This window comes from Nomascus leucogenys, chromosome 11 (assembly GCF_006542625.1).
Source record: "Nomascus leucogenys isolate Asia chromosome 11, Asia_NLE_v1, whole genome shotgun sequence".
Classification (NCBI taxonomy): domain Eukaryota; kingdom Metazoa; phylum Chordata; class Mammalia; order Primates; family Hylobatidae; genus Nomascus; species Nomascus leucogenys.
In genome coordinates, this window is record NC_044391.1 from 44035651 (window position 1) to 44058158 (window position 22508).

At 43.2% G+C, this 22508-nt stretch overlaps 1 long non-coding RNA gene across 1 annotated transcript; it reads left to right on the forward strand.

Moving 5' to 3' along the window:
* The first annotated feature begins 1945 nt into the window (after positions 1–1945).
* LOC100585968 lies at positions 1946–12604 on the forward strand. The gene is made up of 4 exons (XR_120790.2): positions 1946–2039; positions 3622–3808; positions 10375–10613; positions 10685–12604. It is a non-coding gene; the product is annotated as an uncharacterized LOC100585968 (long non-coding RNA).
* Positions 12605–22508: the final 9904 nt, after the last annotated feature.

A 22508-nucleotide genomic window follows, 5' to 3' on the forward strand; every position in this document is an offset into this window, starting at 1 on the left:
TAAGAATGAGTGTGTTAAAATAGCTTCTCTGCGATACTAGTACTGTGCTCCAAGGAAGGCAGGTTTATACTTAGCTGTGGTCCTCAGTACAGTCCCCAGACCTGCAATATCTGGGAACAGCTAAGAAATTCGAATTCTCAGGCTCCAGTCCAGACTTAAGAGATCAGAAACTCTATCTAGGGGTGGAGTTCAGCAATCTGGACTGTAACCAGCCCTCCAGGTGATTGTGAGAATGCATCCTAAGATAGAGAACCACAGAGCCAGAGAAAGAGGAGGCCCTGTGAAGGGAGACCCGAGGGTATGGAGAGTTGTTGGCTCCAGCTTGGGCGCACTCGTTCTCTCTGTTTCTTTTTTCCCTCTTCTCTTCTGTTCTCTTTTCCCCTTCCTCCTCCTCTTCCTCCTCCTCCTCTTCCTCCTCCTCTTCCTCCTCCTCCTCCTCCTCTTCCTCCTCCTCCTCCTCCTCTTCCTCCTCCTCCTCCTCCTCTTCCTCCTCCTCCTCCTCCTCTTCCTCCTCCTCCTCCTCTTCCTCCTCCTCCTCCTCTTCCTCCTCCTCCTCCTTCTTCTTCTCTCTCTCTCTCTCTGTCTCTTTCTCCCTCCCTCCCTCCCTCCTCTCTCTCTTGTTTGCTGTCATTGGGAAGCTGTGTGGTCAGCCAGTCAAAAAGGACAGATTTCGGAGTCAGGAGTTCCAGGGTTCCCAGTTGAGCTCCATTCCCTACTGGGTGACTGAGGGCAGTTTCTAAACTTCTCTGATCCTGTTCTGCCATCTGAAGAAGGGGAGAATAATACATCCTGTGTATGATCGTTACTGGGAATCAATGAGCTAATGTATGGAAGAGGCTGCATGTGGTTCTTGGTACAAAGAAGCAGATTATTATCAGTTACATGTAGGTGAGGCATCCAAAATGCTAGAAGAAAAAACCTGAGCCTTTACATGGTATCGCTGTGTCCATCGTTACCTTACCTACTCCCATAGCATGCTCACTTTTTTTCACAGAAATTACCTATTTTCCATGATTATTCAGTGAATCCACAACAATTTTATCTAATCTCATTCTTGGTTAGGGACTCCTTAAAGGGTTATCAGTCTTATGGAATTATTTAAAACCTGTGAACTCCCCCAAATAATGCTTGAGGGTTCCAACCTTCCCTGTCCCCTCACAATACAGCTTCAGAAGCTGCTTTGATCAAGTGAAACCAGTGTGCCTCGTACTTCATTTTCCCGGGTTTGCTGCTTTTCTAAGTATGTCTCACAAAATGTATACTGCTTTTTTTTTCTTTCAGTCTTCATATTGTATATTAGATCCCTAGACTTCTTTGTTCTATACATCTGCTGCTCTGTATTCTGACCTACAACTGCATACTGCTTTATTTATTTTTTTATTTTTTTTGAGATGGAGTCTTGCTCTGTCGCCCAGGCTGGAGTGCAGTGGCGCTATCTTGGCTCACTGCAATCTCCGCCTCCCGGGTTCACGCCATTCTCCTGCCTCAGCCTCCCGAGTAGCTGGGACTACAGGCGCCCACCACCGCGCCCGGCTACTTTTTTGTATTTTTAGTAGAGACGGGGTTTCACCGTGTTAGCCAGGATGGTCTCGATCTCCTGACCTCGTGATCCGCCCGCCTCGGCCTCCCAAAGTGCTGGGATTACAGGCGTGAGCCACCGCGCCCGGCCCTGCATACTGCTTTAATAGAATGGATGTTTGCAGACGTGACTGTGATATTGGAATATGGAAGGATCCATCCAGGGTTAGGAAGCAGCAGGCTGGCTTCATTCTCAGTGTTTGTTTTCTGGGTCCTTGAAGGAGAGGTGTTGCAGGGAAAAAGATTGTGCATCAGGAAGTGTCATTTAAAAAGGACCTGAGTTGGGCTGAGTTATCAGCAAATACATGCCATGGCTGTGCTCCCCACCCCCCACCGTACACTAACAGGGCAGCAACCCTGATTGTTTAACAAGCAACAGAGCCGCCCAGCAGCGACCACGTTAGGAAAGAATCAGAAACCAAGGCTCCGCTGCCTGTCACCCCTTACCCACTTGCTGTCAGGTAGACCAAGGCTCCGCTGCCTGTCACCCCTTACCCACTTGCTGTCAGGTAGAGTACTTGTTTATTATTAATTATCTATTTTCAGTATCCTGCACCTGGGGGTGAACATCATTGGTGCTAAGACTTTTTAGCCTATGGGGATCTCTGCTGAGCACTAAAACCATGGGCTTCCCCTTTGGAACAGGCAGAAAATACACTTCCCAGGTTCTCACTGCCAGCTCTGACAGGCTGAACTGCAGTTGGAGAAGGAAGCTGAGGACAGGGCTCCCTTCCTGTCTCCTAAGCCAGGGCAGAGCTGGGCTTCGGGTGATGGCAGGAGACAGAGAAGCAGGTAACTTCCCTGGAGGGGGCTGAGCAGGGCAAGTTCCCTCTTCCGGGGACATTCCAGGCATGACAGAGGTGCACAGGCACGGAAGCCCTGCTGCTTCGGCAAGCTAGGCTGCTCATAGCTATGTCTATCCCTTCCTGGGACGTGGACCGTGGGAAGTGTCTATTCAGGACCATCTAGAAGAGTTCAGAGCCTTTCAAACTTCTTTTCAAATGCGTTCCTGACTGAGGACACAGCTCAAAGCTGCCTCTCAGGCTTAGAAACACTTCTTAATTTTCACTGTCGAGGGCTAGCTTTGAGTCAGATCCTTTCACCTCATCAAAAAGGGTGTCAACACACAAGCTCTCCGAAATTACTCGCTTGGCTTTCTGCTCAGGGTGACTGTGGTAAAGAGGTTACAGCCCACAGGCAAACCCCAGTAATTGGCCTTGGCCTGGAGCCACACCTTGGAAGCCATCTCCCAGCAGGAGTGAAAGGAGTGTGGGGACGGGGCATCAATGTCTGCCTGAGGCAAAATAGGGCGAACAGTAGCCTGCCAGTGCCACCCTCCCCACCTCTCTTCTAGGGCAGTAACCCTTCATTTTCTCAGCCTCTGCATGGGAAGGCTCATTTAGGCCCCTTAGTTCACCCACACCTTGCTACGACAAACAAAAAATGATAACCATTACAATATATGGAGTCCTTACTATGTGAGAAGCACTGTATCAGGTGTTTTCCACGTATCATTGTGATCTTCACAACAGCTGCTCAAGGAACACATCATAATGGCCCCTTTGGAGGGAACTACAGGGATCCAAGGAGGCTAAGCTACCCTTTAAGGTAAAATTGGCCAGGCCAGGATTTGAACCCAAGCCAGCCTGACTCAACAGCGAGTGCGGTTTCCCCGACACTATACCATCTACTATTCCCAGACTTCTCAGGCTTAGGCTATGTCTGGTTTCTGCGACATCATAAAATAAACATTATTAATTCATGAAGAAGCAAAGGACGTGAGCCATGGGAGTCATTGGGTGAATGAATATTGAATGACTGAATGGACCGGAGCTTCTATCAGTTCCCTCTCATCCAAAGACTCAGCACCTCCAAGGCTCAGACCCCCAGGGCACTGCTACCTCAGAGATCTCTCCAGGCTCTGCTCACAGGCACTCACCCACTGCCTGACCTTGCAGGCTCCTGGAATTAAGCCATGAATGGTTTCCCGTCTCTTGATAACATCTACACAGAACTCAGACTTTGGTTTTCCTTTGTCTCTAGACCACAGCCTGAGGCAGCCAAACCCATTTCCTTGGGGATCCAGCGCAAACCAGAGAGTGTGGACAGGCCCATGGAAGAATGTTGGACCAGCTTAAAGAATGGGCTGTTCTAAGTCGTGAATACTGTAGGAAGCAGCTCTAAGGACCACAGGGCTGGAGGGTGCACAGGAAGGGGCCAGTGCATACAGGTGAATGTTGGTTTTATTTTCAAATTTGAGCATCAAGGCTCTACCTATTTTTTTCCTTCTGAAATTAGGAAAATGGAAATAAGACATCCCTAGGAGTGCACCATAGCATGGCCTAGCATTTTTTCAAATGATCTTTAGATTCAAGGATGATTCGGAGGAAATGGAGATGCTGATTATTTTGTTAAACAAATGCTGCCTGTTTAAAAACCACACAGAGACAGCTCATGAAGTGGGAGAATGACTAATTGCTATGGCTAAAATCAATTCCCTTCAGTACTGGACTCACAGGGGTCTTTCTCACAAGGCCCAATTATGCAAATTGCTTAAAGTCTTTTTTTTTTTTTCCCCCCCTCTCCTCATGGCAGGAAAAAAGGAGCTGTTTCTCTTCCTTAAAACTGTTTTATCTGGCCTGAGTAAGGCACAGAGGCAACTTTCCCCTGGGGTGTGCCTGTGCTTGTGACTGTGGGCAGCAGACAGACCAAGCTGTTTCTCCTCTGCCTGTCTACACCTGTTCTCCACTTGCTCACACCCTGCTCTCTCCTCCTCTAGCAGTGGCTGCTGCTTCCCAGTCTCCACGGCTGCCCTTTCCCAGCATCTTCACACTGAAGGGCCAGTGTGCAGTCCTCCACCCTCTTCTTTCTCTTCCTCCCTTGGTGACTTCATTCAGTCTCTTGGCTTTCAATAGCACCTGCCTCCGGGGAACCCTGCCCAGACCTCTCTTCTTTACCCCTACCCCCATTTCCAAGCCCCGACGCGTCCTCTCCATCTTCGTGTCCAACAGCCTCCCCTAACTTCCTAGGTCTAATGTGAAGGGCTGGGTCTTCCCCCAAACGTTTCCACAGGAAGCTTTCTGTCTCAGTATTCTGTCTCAGATGCAGGGAACAGCATCCCCATCCTCTCAGGTGCTCCAGCCAAACACCATGGAGTAGTCTTTGACCTTGGTACCCCTCCTCTAATACCCAGCCTATCATCTATTGGGACATCTGTTGGCTTCAAAATATATCCAGAACCAGACTCTTTCTCAATCCCTCCATTACTATTGCTCTCCTCATTTCACTCAAAGTAACAGCCAAAGTCTCCACAATGGTCTAGAAGGCACTACCAGGCACTTTCCCTCTGACCTCACCTCCTACTCCTCTCCTCCTTCTAACTGCTCCAGTCATGCTGGCCACCTGGCTGTTCCCCAGACACACCTCCCCTGACCTTAGGACCTTGGCGCTGGCTATTGCCACCTCCTCAGGACTTTGGTCAATATCACCTGCCCGGTGAGCCCTGCCTAGTCACCTCCAGGAATCAGACCCCAGAGTGAGGAAGCCCTAGATCCCCAAGCTTGTACTCTCAATTCCTTGCCTTCTATATGAACTCATAACTCTACATAGAAGGTTATCACCTTCTAACATACTTGGTAATTTACTTATTTATAATGATTATTATTTATTGCCTGTCTCACTCGCAAGACTGTAAACTCCATGAGAGAAAGGGTGTTTTTTTTTTCCATTTTGTTCACTATGTATCCCAAAGGACTAGAACAGTTTCTAGGCACACAGTAGGCAGTTGATAAATATTTACTGAATGAATGAACACTACACAAACACCTTGCTGTTTCGTCTGACTGACACCTGGACCCTGAGTAAGGCACAGATGTGGCTTTCACTCGGGGTGTGCCTATCCCTGTGGAATCTTAATAAGGGAAAACACCATCCCAGGATTCCTTTTAGGGGAGGCCACTAGCATCCAGCTGACCTTTTTTTTTTTTGAAGTAATTTAATTTTTATTTTCATGAAAACAAAATAGTTGTACAGATTTCTGAGGTACATGTGATACTTTGATACAACCATACAGTGTATGGCTGAGGTATCCAGCACCTCAAGCATTTATCACTTGCTTGTCTTAAGAGCATGTCAATGCCACTCTTCTCGTTATTTTGAAATATACAATAAATTATTGTTAACTATATGACTATAGTCACCCTATTGTGACACCAAACACCAGGTCTTGTTCCTTCCATCTAACTATATTTTTGTACCCATTAACTAATCTCTCCTTATCTCCCCTCCCCACTACCATTCCCAGCCCCTGATAACCATCATTCTACTCTCTACCTCCATAAGATCAAGATTTTTAGCTCCCACAATATAAGCGATAATGTGATAATTGTCTCACTGCGCCTGGCTTATTTCACTTAACAGTATCCTCCAATTTCATTGACATTGCTCCAAATGACAGGATTTCATTTTTTATGGCTGAATAATATTCCATTATATATATCTGCCACATTTTCTTTGCCTATTCATCCATTGATGAACTTGTAGGTTGATTCCATATCTTGGCTATTGTGAACAGTGCTGCAATAAACATGCGAATGCAAATATCTCTTTGATATACTGACTTCCCTTCTTTTGGGTATATACCCAGCAATGGGATTCCTGGATCATATAGTAACTCTGTTTTTAGTTTTTTGAGAAACCTCCATACTGTTCTTCATAGTGGTTGTACTAATTTCCATTCCCACCAACAGTATACAAGGGTTCCCTTTCTCTTCATCCTCATCAGCATCTGTTACTTTCTGTCTTTTTGATAACAGCTATTTTAATTGGTGTAAGATGATATCTCATTGAAGTTTTGATTTGCATTTCCCTGATGATTAGTGATGTTAAGGATTTTTCCACATACTTCTTGGCCATTTGCATGTCTTCTTTTGAGAGATGTCTGTTCAGATCTTTTGCCTATTTGTAAATTGGATTTTTTTTTGTTATTGAGTTGTTTGAGCTCCTTAGATATTCTAGTTATTAATCCCTTGTCAATTGAATAGTTTGCAAATATTTTCTTATGTTCTGTAGGCTTTATCTTGACTCCATTGATTGTTTCCCTTGCTTTGCAGAAGGTTTTTAGCTTGCTGTAATCCATTTGTCCATTTCTTGCTTTAGTTGCCTGTGCATTTGAGTCTTATTCAAGAAATCTGTGCCCAGACCAATGTCTTGGAGAGTTTTTCCAATGTTTTCTTCTAGTAGTTTCATAGTTTCAGGTCTTCAGTTTAAGTCTTTAATCCACTTTGATTTGATTTGTGTATATGGTGAGAGACAGGGTTCTAGTTTCATTCTTCTGCATGTGGATATCAGTTTTTCCAGCACCATTTATTTAAGAGACTGTCCTTCACCAATATATGTTCTTGGCCCCTTTGCTGCTGACCCTTTTTCACACACAACAAAAGCCATCTCGTCTATGTGTCCATGAGTTCAATTGTTGTAGAAACAGCCCCATATATTGGAAATGAAGCTGAAAAAGGGTATAAGAAATTCATTTCTGCCAGCTTGAATATCCAGCTTATCACACTTAGGCAACTCTCCTAACCTAGCTTGCCAAGAGCCACACGCCCACTTTGAGGACAAGAGACCCTACTGAAACCCTGGAGATAGGCATATTTGGTCACTGATTCTCCTTGGTCCTCATGACCATGGACTGACCTCAATTCTGTCCAATTTCACTGCCTTGCAAACATTTTGTTGTTGTTGCATCTACCTCCCACACTGGTGTGCATACAGTATTCAAACGGATAGTTGGAATCTTTTTTTGAGACAGAGTCTCATTCTGTCGCCCATACTGAAGTGCAGTGGTGTGATCACAGCTCACTGCAGGATTGACCTCCCCCAGCTCAGGTATCCCCCCATCTCACCTCCCCAAGGAGCTGCGACTACAGGTATGCCACCACACTCAGCAAATTGCTTTCGTTTTTGTTTTTGATAGAAAAGGGGTCTTGCTGTGTTTCCCCAGCTGGTCTTGAACTCTAGAGCTCAAGCCATCCACCCGCCTTGACCTCCCAAAATACTGGGATTACAGGCATGAGCCACCGCTCCTGGCCCATCACAAATCTCTTAATCTCTCTGTGCCTCAGTTTCTTCATCTGTAAAATCAAGATTGTGATAATAGTACCCAGCTCACAGGCTTGTGGTGAAGATTGATTGAGTTGATAGTACAAAGTGCTTAAAACAGTGGAGGGCATACAGTAAGTGCTCAGTAAGTGTTAGCTATTATTAGTAGTATTGTTATTATCATTACTATTAATGTTAATATTAATGTTAAACACAGTGTCTGATTTGGATTTTTATTCGCAGCACCTTGTACAGTACCTGGGATATAGAAAGTGCTCAGGAAAAGTTTGCTGGATGGATGAATAAATAAGTAAATGAGGATGAGCGGTTTCAATGCAGGGGCTGTATGTCTTCATCTCTGTTTAGTACACACCTAGTCCCTAATAATTCTTTAAAAATGTGTGTTGAATTTTGAATCAATGGCACACAGGAAAGTTTCTGCATTTATCTTGTACAGTAAAGAAAGCTTTGGAGAAACATTAAAAAAAAACAAAATTAGTGATAGTATTGAAGGGGTAGGGGTGGTGCCTAAGAAACTCTAGGAGGTGGAGAGACCAAGATGTGACTTTGGGAACAATTTTTAACTTTTCTGGGTTTCTATGTTCTCCTCTATCAAATGAGGCTAAGATGAGTCTCTGGATCCTAAGAGGGCTAAACCAGACAATGCTTGCAAAGTGCACAGTTCTAGGCCTGGCATCTGTTAACTGTTCATTCAGTAAGTGTTGGCTTTAAAACCATGTGTCAAGTACAGCTGACACATGCCCCTCTGCCCATCAGGCTGCAGGGCTTGACCAAAAGGTGAGGGGCCTTGATTTATGGGACAATAGCCAACTACCCAGGAGCCCATCTTTCTAAATATCTTAACCAGAGGCTTCTCTTTCTTGTGCCCTCTTACCCATGATCCAGGGACAATCTAAATAAGTTCCTGCTACTATAACCAGAACTTCTCTAATTGCCACATGCAAGGTATTTCTCCAAAACCTTTCAAAGAAGTACAGACCAGTGGTACCCCTTCAGCAGACGTTAGAATGAAACTGGGCATTTCCCACTGATTGCCTTGCCCGCAGCTTCCTCCCTTGGACCCTCTCCAAGTCTACGCAGCCAACAGTGTCTTGGAAAGGAGACTCACAGCGTGATGAATCGAGCACTCAGTCACAGATTATATTCATCTTTATGCTTGCTCAATATAAACCAAACTTTCGCCTTAGTTGGTTTAAATCCAGAAAATACCCTGCAGTTTATAACTTATCTCTGACCATTCTATGAGGTCTGTATGATTAATCTTTTTTATATCTTTTTTTGAGACAAAATATTGCTCTGTCACCCAGATTGGAGTCCAGTGGTGTGATCTCAGCTCACTGCAACCTCCGCCCCTTCAAGTCCAAGCCACTCTTATGCCTCAGTCTCCCGAGTAGCTGCGATTACAGGCACCCACCACCACATCTCTATTTTTAGTAGAGACAGGGTTTTGCCATCTTGGCCAGCCTGGTCTCGAACTCCTGGCCTCAAGTGATCTGCCCACCTCAGCCTCCCAAAGTGCTGGGATTACAGGTGTGAGCCACCACACCTGGCCTAAAATGTCATACATTTTGAACTGACTGACTTCTCTAAAAACTTATGGTTATTAGTTGAGAGAGAAAACTTGAGAGAAAGTTTCCCTGCACTTGGATGAGAGGAGAGCGGAACAGCCTGCATCTCTGGTGCCAGGGAGTAGCAAACAAGGGGAATTGGGAGAAGGATGGAGGCAACAGCGTAGCTCTTTGCCTTTCAAAATTAAAATGGGATGCTGTTTTATATTACAAATCTAAGGAATTAGAAGAGCAGCAAACCAAGCAACTAAGTCTGTTCTCGTTGCATAAACTTTAAAAAGCCAGCTTAAAAGTTCTCAAGCTTAAAATTTGAAAAATGAAAACAAATGCATGGCATGACAAATGGGATAATTCCTGCACCTTTGGAAATGTTCTCATGTTTTCTCCATGTCATCGTATGAATGAGAATGCCATCAAAGGGGAATAGGGTTATTCGCAGAGTGCTCATCACCACAGTAACCACTGAGCATCTGTACCCTTTAGTATCTTCATTTTGATTATCATAAATGAGTTACAAATCTGTATCTGGGGCCCTAGTTATATATTTGCCATATGTTCACACCACATGCACACACACACACTCACATATATGGTGACTAAGACTAAGAGTCAGCCTAAAAGAATGATTTGGAGTGGGAGCTCTTGGAGGGAATGGTGGGAAAAAAACAGAGATTCACTCAGTCTCATTTTCCACTAAATTTCAATAATGAGAAGTGTGCTTAGCAAATGTTTGTTGACTATATGAATAAATGAAATGGTGCATTTAACCAGAATTGCATATTTAAATATGGTGGTAGTGTGTACAATATTAGAGGAAGAAAATGCAGGCAACAAGGAGAAGGCTTCTGCGATGATCCATGCCACTCTGATGTTGCCATTCTGTGCAAAGTTGCTCACCTTTTGACATTCATGCTCATTTTTAATTCCCCAAAACAAGCAACTGAACTTTCAACTTCCTTTATTACCATAAAATATATGCAATAGATACCCTCACCCCATTCCTCACCCACCCTCCAATTAGCTTTACCTGGTGCCTAATCCACAGCCCATCCCAGACTCACCCTATCCCTCCTTAGACTTGTCTGTATCCTTTACCCGATCCTTCCAGGTGTCCAAACAGTGTCATCCGGTGTCCTGACATGGGGCCCCAATGGACTGACCAAGGGTGGAAAGGAAGCGTGAGAAGAAATCAGACGGAAGAATTCAGGAGATGTGGCAACAGAGTGGATGTAGCAGAAGGGACACAGAGAGTGCCTAAAGATGACTCTTTGGTCAGCACGTGATGAAAAGAATGAAGACATTGGGGAAGTGGGGAGCAGAAGCGGATGTGGACCCAGGAGGAAAAGGGTAGGTTTGGACTGGGGCATGCTGAGGTCAGCAGCAACATCAAAGTCCTGAGCACCCTCATGTTGTTGCAGATTCCAGACAGCAGAGATGGCAAAAAGATGCATGGAAGAGAGACACAGCAGGGTCGGGTTCTGGCCTCAGGAGCCAAGGGGGAAGTGCCTGAGAAGGAGACCCCCATATGAGGCCTGTGTCAATGAGGTCTTTAGGGGACTGGCTTCCATGTATGCCAGTCCATACTCCCTGGATTCCCAGCATTGAGAAGACCAAACACTTCCACACATTTATCACTGAAGCCCCCTGCAAGCTGAAGGCGGAGGAAGTGGCCAATCTCCTAAGCCGTGTGTAGGTGAGACAGTTGTCAGAGCTGTGATGAGGCAAATGCTCTTTATTCTTCTATCCCTCACTTGGCCAAATGAAGAACTTCTTAGAATTCTTCCCCTGTGACAAAACGGGGCTGTGATTCGGAAAGCCTCAGGCAGGTTTGCTAGGGCTGCGGTAACCAAGCACCACAGACTGGGTGGCTTCAAGACTGGATGGCTTCAATAGAAAGTTATTGTTGCTCAGTTCTGGAAGCCAAAAGTCCCAAATCAAGGTATTTGCAGGGTTAGTTCGATCTGAGGGCTGCGAGGGAAGGATCTGTTGTAGACCTCTCTCCTAGGTTTGCAGGCCTTGGTCCCGATGTTCACAGGGCATCCTTCCTGTGCCTTCACATCGTCTTCTCTCTGAATGTATCTCTGGGTCCAAATTTCCCATTTTAAAATAAGGAAATCAGTCCTATTGGGTTAGCACCCCGCCCCTCACTTTAACTTGATTACCTCTGTAAAGACCCTTCCTCCAAATAAGATCACATTCTGGGTACTGAGGGCTAGGACCTCAATATCTGAATTCAGGGTGGGTGGATGCACAATTCATTCCATAACATTAAGAAGGAAGTAATAAGTGCCCAAGGAATCACACGCTCGCTCGGGGAGAGTTCCAAGTGTGCAGGGCTGGTGGGTGGTCATAGCCTAGCCTCAGGCCTTCGGAAATCCCCTGAATCTAGTTTTCCCAGTTCTCGTAATCTCATTTCACCAAAATACAGCATCTCAATACATTCCATGCATTTCTGGGGACAAGCTCATTCTGGTGCATGCTAAGCAATGTGCTAACTACGTATTAACTAGGGTGGTTTAACTGGTTTGGTTAACATAGATCTCTGAGGCATTTCACCCATTCCTTAAGCCTAAACAAATCTCATCCAGGTGTTTAAGACATTGCACAATATTAGACCATTTGAAGCTCCATCTCCTTGGGGCAATGATAAGGATGGTGACGAAAGTGGCTGGTGACTGTTCTCAGTCTCATCGCCATAATGGAACCCTATGTTGTGTTCCTCCACACTGGTGTGAGGGACACTACTAAGTGAGGCAGAGTTTGCACTCAGGATAGAGAAATATGGACTCATGCACAGATTCCAGCTGAGTCCCTCCGATGTGCTAGGTACTATGTGCAGCCCCCCAGGATTCACCTGTAAGCAGGACAGTCTTTTGGATGACAGAGGGAATTCTTATATATCCACAGGCAGATGTAATTTACAAGTGGAAAGACCTAGAAGTTCAGAGACAGGGGGACTGAACTTTTTGCTTTCAGTCAGAATCTTTGCTTACGGTTGTACAAATGTTTGCATTGGTGGGTTTCCATGCCATATAACATGCTAAATATTTTTACATTCCCCTTGCACATAAGCATACTGTTGGCAGCGAAAATGAAGAGGGTGGAGGTGGTAACAAACTCAAGCTAAGGAAATGGGATTTGGATGGGTACAAAGTCCAGAGAATTAGCTTGAGGAAAATGAACGAGGATTCACACAAGAGTTTTCAAACATCTCAATATCAGAACCCCTTTACCCTCTTAAAACTTACTTTGTGAGGACCTTAAAGAGCTTTTGTTTGTGTGATTTATAGGTATTAATATTTACTATAGTAGAAATTAAAAGTACGAAATGGTTGTAATATGTGTTCATTCATTTAAAATAACTATAACAAACTCTTTATTTTTTAACATTAATAATGGTTTTCATGAAAAGTAACTATATTTCTCCCAACCCCCACAAAATGTAATGATAAGATTGGCATTGTGTTATATTTTTAGAAATTTATTTAATGTCTGGTCTTAGAGAAGATGGCTAAAATCTCGTATCTACTTCTGTATTCAATCTGTTACTTATGTTGCTTTGGCTGAAGTATAAAAAGAAAATCCAGTCTTACACAGTAAAGTCAAGTCTTAGATAGGTATATAGTTGGAAAAGGCAGGATTTGCAATCTCTCAGAAAGAACCTAGGGACCCCCAGCAGTCCCCTGGCCATATTTTGAGAATTGTTGGACTAATAGTGGTTTTATAATCTTGTTATATCCAATTGATTGGATTTCTCTTTCTAACTATACCATTAAACGGAAACTCAAATTTCAGAATTTTAGTCCATAATATGAAATTTTAGATACGGATTAGTGTCATGTACATACACGCAAAGTCTTAACTCTTTCTACCTCCACGTTTAAGAAGTCAGTTTTATTATAACAGTCACTATCTTTTTTTTTTTTTTTTTTAGACAGAGACTTGCTCTGTAGCCCAGGCTAAAGTACAGTGGCATGACTTTGGCTCACTGCAACCTCTGCCTCCCGGGTTCAAGCGATTCTTGGGCGTCAGCCATCCGAGTAGCTGGGATTATAGGCACGCACCACCACACCTGGCTAATATTTGTATTTTGAGTAGAGACAGGGTTTCACCATGTTGGCCAGGCTGGTCTTGAACTCCTGGCCTCAAGTGATCTGCCCGCCTCAGCCTCCCAAAGTGCTGGGATTGCGGGCATGAGCCATTGCACCAGGCCTAAAAGTCACTATCTTTTAGTTTGTTTGTGGTGAAAAAAAATAGTTTAAAAAGTAAATTAGCAACAGACACTATTACCCAGTATCTATATTTAATCACAGAAATATTTCTTAATGCTTCCAACTCCAAAGTCCCAGACATTCTTAACTATGTACTGTAGTTATAAATATTATGAAGGCTGGAGCACAGTGGCTCACGCCAGTAATCCCAGCACTTTAGGAGGCCATGACAGGCAGATTGCTTGAGCCAAGGAGTTCGAGACCAGCCTGGGCAACATAGTGAGACCCCTCCTTGCCTCATCTCTACAGTAAATAAATTAGTCAAGTGTGGTGGCAATGTGTCTGTAGTCCCAGCTACTCAGGAGGCTGAGGTGGGAGGATCCCTTGAGCCCAGGAGGTCAAGACTGAAGTGAGCTGTAATTGCACCACTGCATTTCAGCTTGGTCGACACAGCAATAGCCTTTTTCAAAAAGAAAAAAAAAAAAAAAGAAAATATGTATCCTTGCACCATAGGAAATAGGAAGTACTGTGTGACTTTTTCTTGGTCTTTCGAGGAACTATGTCATATGAATCATGATGACTGCTGAAAATGCATAGGAAGATAAAGAAAAGTGACTTGTTGCTCAACTGTTTCAAGCCCAACTCTGGGTACCAAACTGTGGCTCCCTAAACTAACCCAGAGGGCTTGACTCTGACAAAGCTCTAGGTGTAGCCATAAGACTGACCCTTAAAAATCTTACCTGAGATAGAGACAGTCTCACCTTGAAAGCAGACCACAAATTGTGTTTATAATCTAGTGGTTTGCAGGATATGACGTACTACCTAAGACAGTGAATAGGGTGACTGAGTTTGGTGCGACTAGTCCGCAGATGCCAGAAAGGCTGAAGAAGCCTGCTATGAAACAAAGTTTCTGGCCAGTGGTTCCAGCCTAATCTCAGACCCTGGGAACAGAGAAGCACCCCTTCATCTCCTCCTGCAGGTAGAGATTCACCACATTCACCTTTGTAAGCTCCCCTTCCAACAACCTTGGGCACCTTTTGCAACCTATAAAGGTCCTCTCCTTGAACGCCTGCTGCTTTTCCCTGTGCTTGTCCTATCTCACTCACGTCTATGATTCCCCTGACGACATTCCCCACCCCCTCCCCACCCCATCTCAGCTGTCCTTCTCAGCCTCGCTATCCACTCTCATTCCTCACCTGAGTGTTCCAGCAAGATCATTGTTCTATAGAGGCTCAACCTTCAAACTTGCAATACACATTTCCTGGGTCCTGCTTTGTCTCTATCCTCTGTGCTCAGCCCTGGTGTAGGATCAGTGTTCCTGTCACTCCATCTCCTTTTCCAGGGATATTTGCATCTTTAGTAGTAGGCTTCGCTGGTGGTCCTTCAGTGGAGTGTCATAAGGAGAAGAGAAAACACTCAGGTACTGTGAGGGGAAATGTTGGGGACTGTTGAGAGATCACAAGGACACCTCTCACTCCTACCCCTAAAGCTAGCTTAACCTATTCCTGTCAAGACAGAAGGTTGGCTGGGTGCGGTGGCTCACACCTGTAATCCTGGCACTTTGGGAGGCCGAGGCGGGTGGATCACCTGAGGTCCGAAGTTTGAGACCAGCCTGGCCAACATGGTGAAACTCCGTCTCTACTAAAAATACAAAAAATTAGCCAGGCATGGTGGCAGGTGCCTGTAATCCCAGCTACTCGGGAAGCTGAGGCAGGAGAATCACTTGAACCCAGGAGATAGAGGTTGCAGCGAGCCGAGATCGTGCCACTGCACTGCAGCCTGGAAGACAGAGCAAGACTCCATCAAAAAAAAAAAAAAAAAAAAAAAACACAGAAGGGTCATGGGGTCATGCCCCAGAAAACTCAACTCTGGGTCTTTGATTTGGTGTGAATTTCCCTACTTTCTTTGCTTGAAAGAAACCTACTTTTTCTAGATGTATTTGAAGAAAAACTAATAGTGATCTCCAAGCTTCAAGTGAGAATTTGTAAAGCATGGCCTATAATATCTGGCATTGTTTCCTCCAGGGCTGCTGACAGGGTCCAGGGAAAAGCCCAGGAGCTTCAGAAAGGGGTTTCTTGCTGAGTGTCAATGTGTTTTTGCAACAATGACAAAATGATATTGTGCTTTTAACACTTGATAGGAAAGGACACATTTCTTTCTGCCTCCTGGCAAATCACTGAATCTAGGGCAGTATCTGTCAGGCTGAACTTTTCCAATACACACTCACCTTTACTTTGTGGTTTGTTTTTTTCTTGATAATGATTCTATTCCTAAGTTTTCTTCTTATGTTTATGTCTCTCCTGGATGTTATGCAGCCATCCAATGCCGAGTATGAAACTCCACTGAATCACAGTAAGAATAGTGTTGATCCACGTCTTCATTGCATCCATCAGTAGATTGATGCCCCAACAGATTTCATATGGAGTAGAACTGGCCGTGAGCTTTTCTGAGATGACTGATGGATTCGGCCTCTCACTCATGGAAGGTTTTATAACCCCAGCTTATCTCCAGAGAAGGCCTCATGTGTCAGTCAAAGGCTAAAGAAGATATTCCGTTTTCAATTTTAGTGTCCCATAAAGAAGATTGGGCAAACACAGAGGAAAAGGTCCTGTGTTTACTTTTAAAGAAATGTTAAAGTTATTATAATTATTGGATTACATACATGGATTGAGCTGTGGATTAGGAATAACAGGACCTCATGATATAATGTGGTTTATTTTAAAATGTAAACACACACTCATACTTCATGGAGCAATAGAGGAAAATTTCTTCTGAAAGAGCAAAAATGCTAAGGAAAACCAGACTCATGAATTCCTGCACATTCCTAGCTTTATGACCTCACGGTTTTATTTGGTTAATGTTCACTTTCCACACTTGGCTACCGAAATAGCTTTCCATTCCAAGGTTGTTACTGCAAAGTAAGGAGCTCAAGTGTCCCTCTCACACTTCACCGGATATTAATCGTTCAGAGCTCTTTCCCTCCCTTTCGCAATGTTCCTGATTTTCATACTTCCGATTGAGAAACTACCACACACACTGAGGATATCCTGCTTGGTCAGCAGCCTGGCTATTCTAAGTGGCAACTCTCAGGGGAGATGTCTTCAGTATTTCTCCAGAGTGTTGCTTTGGGGGGCACTCCTGTGCCGTAGTAGTTCTGATGCTTATCAGATCCAGATCATTCTACTAACAATGGTCTTGAGCCAACATTTGTCATTCAAAGGTTGCTCTCTTATGGAATTGCCATGGCTAGGCAATCATTTCTTATTTGGAAACATTGGACACTTTTAGATGTGCTTTCATGGTGATTATATGGTTTTACGTTAAGTTATGCAGAAAAATATCTTTTAGGAGCCCCAGATACTCAATGAGGCACCATCACATTAAACAGAAATAATTGCAAATAGGAAGGTGATTCGAGGAAGTGATAATTCCCCAGTGGAATCTGGTTTTGAACTGTGACGTCTTATAGCATTTCATGATTGTTTTGTTAGTGCCAGGAAATCTGATCTGGGAGAAACATTGGCAATTTTTCTAAGGCTCACATCATTAAAGTTTATTTCTTTATTTGAGGGAGAGAGCTTGTTCTAAATTGGAGAAAACCAAGAGAACATTTAGTAGGACTTAAATTCTAACTCTGTTGATGTCTCAGTTATTTATTACTGTGTAACAAACTACCCTAAAATTTAGTGGCTTAAAACAAAAACCATGTCATTGTTCATGATTCCATGGGTCAGGAATTCAGACAGGGCTCAGTGGGGATGGTTCACCTCTGCTCCACATTGTGTTGCCTGGGGCCGGAAGATCCAAGATGACCTCACTCACAGGCTTAGGCACTGGTGCTGGCTGATGGCGGGGGTAGCTCACTTCTCTTCCAAGGACCTCTTTCTTTTCTCTCTCTCTCTTTCCCCCCACTCCTCCACCCCACCCTTCACTCTTGCTCTCATTCTGTCTCTGTGGTCTGTCATCATTCAGTAGTCATATTTACATTGAGGTAGCTGGCTCACCAAAGGAACTGGAAATGCTCTCAAGGATCAGAAATCAGTGTCACTTCTCCCACATTCTACTGACCTGACCAAAGTAAATCTCAGGATCAACCTGGAATCTTGCAGAGAAGAAAGACTCCACTTCTTGGATGAAAGAGCTGCATGGTACACAGGGTTTGTTGATGGCCATTTTTTGCAGAAAAGCTACTACAGTGGCTGACTCCTAGCAAGGTGTTTCTAAGTTCCTTCACTGGACAAATTAATATTAGCCAATTGCCTTAAAGAAATAGAGTTATCTCATTTGGTGGACTCCCAAATGCCATCCACACTGTGTGTAAGATGCACATAGTTTTATGCACTGTTTTAAAAGAAAGCCACCAAATAAAATGGGACATGATATCAATTGTTAAGATCAATTTCAGAGACACTAAACGATGGAGGAAATATGCATGTTAGAATTAATAAAAATGGTAATTATTCACTAACTCAATAGAATTTTAAAATGAATGGATAAAAATCTGAGGTGTAAAAATAAGTCACTGTTTTGATCACTGAGTCTATTAATTGAATATCAACTTACATAGATCTTATCCTGACTAAGGTGCTTATGATCTGGCCTACTGTCTAGTAGAACAGAGCCTTAAGGAACCATTATTTCTCCCCCATCCCCTCATCAAACCATGAGGAAAAGCCTGATGAGAGAAGCAAGCAATGAATCAGTAAAATGAACATTTTAAAGAATAAGAGATCCTGCGAGTGTCTGGGGGGAAATAAAGAAGGTGATGAGGGATAATAATAAACTACCTCCTTTAGACAGGGGTGGTTACTGAAGGGCATGTGAAGAAAGGATGTTGAAGCAGAGACCTAGGGATTAAAAAGAATCAGCCACGCAAAAAGCAGAGGAAGGTGCTTGTATTAGTCTGTTTTCACGCTGCTGATAAAGACATGCCTGAGACTGGGTGACATACAAAAGAAAGAGGTTTAATTGGACTTACAATTTCACATGGCTGGGGAAGCCTCACAATCATGGTAGAAGGCAAGGAGGAGCAAGTGCCGTCTTACATGGATGGCAGCATGCAAAGAGAGAATGAGGAAGACATAAAAGCAGACAGCCCTGATAATAATCATCAGATCTCGTGAGATTTATTCACTACCACGAGAACAGTATGGAGGAAACCGCCCTCATTATTCAATTATCCCCCACTGGGTCCCTTCCACAACATGTGGGAATTATGAGAGTACAATTCCAGATGAGATTTGGGTGGGGACATATAGCCAAACCATATCAGTGCTCTAGACCAGGCAGAGGACACAGTAAGTACAAAGTTGCTGAGATGGGAAAGAGCTTGGCACATTCTTAGAATTGAAAGTAGATTGGTTTCATTGGAGGGCAATGAGCAAATTCCTCCATTAAACATCTGTTTAAATATCTGCAAAGCAAGACAACCACAACAAAAACCAACTAGATCCAGAATTTTCCAAGTCTATCAATATCTTTGGGAGGAAAAAACGGGCCCTATAGTGGGTTTTCTAAACCCTCTTACTAGCCAGTTGTGGAGAATGTTTCTTGGGTTTACAGGAGCTTATTCATTAAGTCACTGTTTCTTAAACGTGAGTAATGAAGTAACCCTTTAAATGGAAAAATATTATAAACCATTAGTGTGGACAAATCATTTTAATTATGTTTCTTTAAGATAAATGAAGTATAAATGCTGTATATGCATAGCTCTTATGCAAATCTAAGAGTAAATCAAATGTATGAATTAAATACAAACTAAACTACAAAACTAACAAAATGAAAATTATCAATATTAATTCAGAGTAATGGTTGATGTTATTTGCTGCCACTAACTTGTTGATGTTTGGTTTAATAGTAGAAAATAAACTGATGTAGTTAGTTTTACTTGTTAAAATGTTGGCCATTGGAACTTTTATTATTATTATTTTGAGACAGGGTCTCTCTCTTTCACCCAGGCTGGGTGCAGTGGCACAATCAGGGCTCAATGAAGTCTCTATCTCCTCGGCTCAAGAGATTCTCCCATCTCAGCCTCCTGAGTAGCTGGGACCACAGAGACATGCCACCACGCTGGGCTAATTTTTTTATTTTTTATAGAGACAGAGTCTGACTCTGTTGCCCAGGCTGGCTTTGAACTGCTGGGCTCAAGCAATTTTCCCACCTCGGCCTCCCAAAGTGCTGGGATTACAGGTGTGAGCTACCACACCCGGCCCTGGAACCATTATTGTTACTGTAATTATTGTTTTTCTTTTTAAAAAACAAAGCTTTTTTAAAGCAATAGATCCATTATCTTGAAAGGCCAATTAGCACACTACAAAATACAATATTGAAATTTAAAAATGCTGTTTAACAAAAGAAAATTCTTTGTTTTTCACTATAGCATTTACTGCTAATTGATCATTGCTAATTTGTGTATATGAAGACAGGATTTCATAACAAACCACTGACTGAATTTGTACCTCCAGCCAGCTCTGCAGTCTTTCCGGCTTCATGTAGAGATGTTTCTAGCCATTCATTCTCCCACTGCCTTTCTCTGTGCAATGACCACAAAACCTCAGCATATGTATTGTAATAGAATGTGGGTTTCCTTGGTATTAACATGACCATATGTTCAATGCAAATGCCCCTCTAAAACTGTATGGGGGACTTCAGTAAAAGGAGGTGGTCAAGATGTTGCCAGAAAAAGGGGTCCCCATCTAGATGCCAGGAGAGGGTTCTTGGATCTTGCACGGAAAAGAATTCAGGTCGAATCTCAGACCACAATGAAAGAAGCAAGTTCATTAGAAACTACTCTGTTATTGAGTAGCGCATCCTCAGAAAGCAGGACGAAAAACGTGCCATCCTTTGTTAGTGTCTCTATTTATAAGAAACTATAGAGCTATAATTAAACTTAGAATGTACAGATGTGCTCACTGAAGGTAGGGGTTATTGGTGCTATCAATGACCATTAATTCTTCAACCTAAGCCTGCCCATTAACATTATATTTAAGAAAAGTGGGCTGTACTCTTAGGACATCTGGACATTCTGTAGGCCTGGTGGGAGATGTTCTCTGTGGTCATAATATTCTGCAATTATAAGAGCAGTCAGCTTACAATGTGGCTATTTGCAGACCATAAGTGTTCACTTTATAGGTGCTTTGTGAATGCCTAGCTGCAAGCTTTAAGATGGGGTCACTCTAGTCACATTTTGTTAAACTAAAAGTCTAGTAATCAGAGGCTCTTCTAATGCAGGGATTCTAGAATGTATTTTTATTACTTTAATAGTATTATAAATAGGAAAACATATTTTAAATTTTTATAGATTTAATGGGCTCTGGGGATAGGCCAGAAGGCTCCAGGTTGAGAAGTGGTGCACATGTTAATATTCAGGTCATCTGAACTGATGTACAACCTCAAGAACAATCAACCCAATGTGAGTACAGCCAGATTAGTGCATCATGGAGCCCCAGCATGGGACATCTATCTGGTTTAGAAAGAACATGAATAAGGAAATGTAAAACATATATATATATATATATATATATATATATATATATAGCTGATAACATATAAAACATATATATAGCTAATAACATAAAAAACATATATATATAGCTAATAACAATAATCAGCACTTGTCTACAGTAGCTGCTTAACATGAGGCATTGTGTTAAGCAATTGATAAATATTATGTATGATTAAAATACGTAGTTCATTTATCAGCTACCACAGACATATCCAACAGAATAACGTAATTCCAACTCAATCACTTAAAAAAAACACACACACACAGGAAGGCAATTTGTTTCTAATTTAACAACATTAGATCTAACGCTCCAAACAGAAATCTCTGAGGAGGAATTCTTTGTGGAGCAAATGGGGTTGCTGAGTGCAGACGCCAATAACTATGGCACTGGCTTTTGAGAAAAGAAAGGCTTTATTGCAAAACTTGCCAGCAAAAAGACAGGGGTTGGGTTCAAATCTGTCTCCTTGATTTGGGGTCTGGGGCAAGTTCATGGGCCTGAAGGGCAAGGGAAAGGATTTGGGAATGTTGGTTTGGTCTGATTGGAGGGCTTCAAATTTGGCCATTTATGGTAAGGTATGTTGAGGTAGACTTTAGCCCCAGATCTTCCAGGCCAACGGACCCCTCCTTGAAAGCGTTCTGGTGTTCATGCTCCGGTCATGGTCCGTTCCTCTTGGTTCTGAGGGAGGAATCATTGGTTCTGGGTGTTGTTAGAGGTCAAAGCTTTTTCTTTAGCACATGCCCAGATTATATGACTTGCAGGTTTTTGGCTCTGTTATACCTACAAGGTAACTTGACACTTTTGTTATCAACAAAGTAGGCTCAGTTTGGGCTGGTCCCACAATTACAAAATGTCCTGCCCATTTCCCAGACCCAATCTCTCCTTGAGTTCCAGACTTGACTATCAAGACATATTTCAAATTTACAACATCAGTGATAGAGGTTGTCCAAAGATGGTTGTCAACAACTCTTTCCCTCCCTGCTTCTCGCATCACGCAGTGAAACCTTTCTCCCCTTCCTTTGAATAGGGTCTGGCCGTAGTGACTTGCTTGACCAATAAAACACAGCAGAAGTCGCTTTGTGCACTTGTTAGGCTAGGTCATAGGAATGTTTGGAACTTCCACCTGACTTTCTTGGAATGCAACTGCTTGGGACACTCCCTCTTGGAACTCAGCCACTCCTCTGTAAGAAGGCCAAGCAACATATGTTGGCACTGCCGTGGATGGCCCTTGCTTAGCTCCCAGCAGAGAGCTAGTAGTAACAAGAGCCATATAAGTGAGCCCCAGATGTCTCACTGTAACTGCAAGAGAAAAACAGAATCACCCAGCTAACCTACAGAAAGATGAAAGATAATAAATTGCAGCTTTAAGTCACTCACTGTTGGGGTGGTTTTTTAGGTAGCAATAGGACACTATAAGAGTGGCCAGACCAAGTCCTTCACTTCCCGTCACAAAACTTGCTCCTCACTCTGTGTATGCCACCTTAGGAAAAAACTTCAACTTGATCAGGTCAAAAATCTTGGAGTCATCC